We start from the raw sequence: 3,481 nt of genomic DNA, 5'->3' as shown, positions 1-3,481 counted from the left end.
ATAAGCATTGTTGTTGAAATTATTATTTTTAATGAAGTTCACATCAACACGCTCTTCTTGAGCAACCAATGAAGCTAAAGGAACATTATTAGGATCAACATTAGATCTACCATTAACAAGCATATATATAATAACATCAATCTTATCACTCAAGGAGGAGGTTTCTTCAACAGAATTTACCTTCTTACCTTGTGGAGTCCTTTCCGTGTGCCATTCAGAGTAGTTGATCATCATATTATCAAGAAGCTTTGTTGCGGCGCCCAAAGTGATGGACATAAAAGTACCTCCAGCAGCTGAATCCAATAGGTTCCTCGAAGAAAAATTTAATCCTGCATAAAAGGTTTGGATGATCATCCAAGTAGTTAGTCCATGGGTAGGGCAATTCTTTACCAAAGATTTCATTCTTTTCCATGCTTGGGCAACATGTTCATTATCCAATTGCTTAAAATTCATTATGCTACTTCTCAAAGATATAATTTTACCAGGAGGATAATATCTACCAATGAAAGCATCCTTACATTTACTCCATGAATCAATACTATTTTTAGGCAAAGATAGCAACCAATCTTTAGCTCTTCCTCTTAAGGAGAAAGGAAACAATTTCAGTTTTATAATGTCACCATCTACATCCTTATACTTTTGCATTTCACAAAGTTCAACAAAATTATTAAGATGGGCATCAACATCATCAGAACTAACACTAGAAAATTGCTCTCTCATAACAAGATTTAGTAAAGCTGGTTTAATTTCATAAAATTCTGCTGTAGTAGTAACAGGTGGAGCAATAGGTGTGCATAGGAAATTATTATTATTTGTGCTTGTGAAGTCACACAACTTAGTGTTCTCAGGAGTACCCATTTTAGCAGTAATAAAAATAAGTAAAACAAACTAAATTAAGTAAAGTAAATGCAAGTAACTATTTTTTGTGTGTTTTTGATATAAAGAAAGCAAACAAGACAGTAATTAAAGCAAAGCAAGTAACTGATTTTTTTTGTATTTTTGATGTAAAGAAAGCAAACAAAACAGAAAATAAAATAAAGCAAGACAATAACAAAGTAAAGAGATTGGATGTGGGAGACTCCCCTTGCAGCGTGTCTTGATCTCCCCGGCAACGGCGCCAGAAAAAGAGCTTGATCACGCGTGAAGCACACGCCCGTTGGGAACCCCAAGAGGAAGGTGTGATGCGTACAGCAGCAAGTTTTCCCTCAGTAAGAAACCAAGGTTATCGAACCAGTAGGAGATGAAGGCCACGTGAAGGTTGTTGGTGGAGGAGTGTAGTGCGGCGCAACACCAGGGATTCCGGCGCCAACGTGGAACCTGCACAACACAATCAAAATACTTTGCCCCAACTTAACAGTGAGGTTGTCAATCTCACTGGCTTGCTGTAAACAAAGGATTAAACGTATGGTGTAGAGAATGATGTTTGTTTGCGAAGAACAGCAGAGAACAATGATTGCAGTAGATTGTATTCAGATGTAAAAGAATGGACCAGGGTCCACAGTTCACTAGTGGTGTCTCTCCAATAAGATAAATAGCATGTTGGGTGAATAAATTACAGTTGGGCAATTGACAAATATAGAGGGCATAACAATGCACATACATATCATGATGACTAATATTAGATTTACTTAGGGCATTACGATAAATAACATAGACCGCTATCCAGCATGCATCTATGCCTAAAAAGTCCACCTTCGGGTTAGCATCCGCACCCCTTCCAGTATTAAGTTGCAAACAACAGACAATTGCACTAAGTATGGTGCGTAATGTAATCAACACAAATATCCTTAGACAAAGCATCGATGTTTTATCCCTAGTGGCAACAACACATCCACAACCTTAGAACTTTCTGTCACTGTCCCAGATTCAATGGAGGCATGAACCCACTATCGAGCATAAATACTCCCTCTTGGAGTCACAAGTATCAACTTGGCCAGAACCTCTACTAGCAACGGAGATCATGCAAGATCATAAACAACACATATATGATAGATCAATAATCAACTTGACATAGTATTCCATATTCATCGGATCTCAACAAACACAACATGTAGTATTACAAATAGACGATCTTGATCATGATAGGTAGCTCACAAGATCTAAACATGATAGCACAAGAGGAGAAGACAACCATCTAGCTACTGCTATGGACCCATAGTCCAAGGATGAACTACTCACACATCAGTCCGGAGGCGATCATGGTGAATGTAGAGTCCTCCGGGTGATGATTCCCATCTCCAGCAGGGTGCCGGAGGCGATATCCTGAATCCCCCGAGATGGGATTGGCGGCGGCGTCACAGTAAATTTTCTCGTATCGTGGCTCTCGGTGATAGGGTTTTCGCGACAGAGAGTTTAAGTAGGCGGAATAGCAAAGTCGGGGGCGCACATGGGGCCCACACCATAGGGCGGTGTGGGCCCCTCCTTGGCCGCGCCGCCTTGTGGTGTCGCCATCTCGTGGCCCCACTTCGTATCTCCTTCGGTCTTCCAGAAAGCTCCGTGGAAAATAAGACCCTGGGCTATTGTTTCGTCCAATTCCGAGAATATTTCCTGTGTAGGATTTCTGAAACCAAAAACAGCAGAAAACAGGAACTCGCGCTTCGGCATCTCGTTAATAGGTTAGTGCCGGAAAATGCATAATAGTGACATAACGTGTGTATAAAACATGTGAGTATTATCATAAAACTAGCATGGAACATAAGAAATTATAGATACGTTTGAGACGTATCAGTGCCATCAGTATATTTTTTTTGGATGACGTATACCTTTCTGAAGACGTGTACAAATTCCAGTTGTTTGTACTGGAGATGGTGGCGAAGATGGTGGATCATCAGGAATATTTGAACTTTAATCATCATCATTTGCATCATTATTTTCAGATTTTTCTTCATCATTAGTGTCATTATTTTCAGCAGCATTTTCTCCCCCAGCATTGCCCGCCGCAAAAGGTCCTGAACCTGCAGTAGCAGGCGACAGCGATCGACCAGGGATCCTGCCATCGGCAGCAGAGCCACGTGGAGCACGGCCACAGGCGAAAGAGGCGACTCGGGCGTGTGGTCGCCACGCGCCTCCACCTTGGTGACATAGGCATCCCCAATGGGCCTATCGAAGAAGGTACCCGGGGTTTACTGAAGGTCCATGACTTGAAGAATACAAAGCCCGGAAGCCCAATAAGGTGTCGATATGGAAGATAGAGTTGTATTAGGAATAAAGACTTGTAACTATACGGGACGAACTCAAAGATTCTCCCGCTGTTTGTAACTTGTACATCACGAAACCCTCGGCTCCGCCTCCTATATAAGGGGGAGTCGAGGGAGAGAGAAGCATCGATTCATTGTCAACACAACCATAGTTTTTAGCAGTCGAGCACCTTTTCGGCCGAAACCTTCAAGATCTACTTACCCTATACTTTCCACGAAACCCTAGTCTACAACTTGTAGGCATTATCAATTGGCGCCAACCGTGGGGATTAGAGGCGACAAGA

The sequence above is a fragment of the Lolium perenne genome, chromosome 3 (genome assembly GCF_019359855.2).
Source record: "Lolium perenne isolate Kyuss_39 chromosome 3, Kyuss_2.0, whole genome shotgun sequence".
In the NCBI taxonomy this organism is placed as follows: Eukaryota; Viridiplantae; Streptophyta; class Magnoliopsida; order Poales; family Poaceae; genus Lolium; species Lolium perenne.
Note: the sequence above shows the minus strand (reverse complement) of the source record.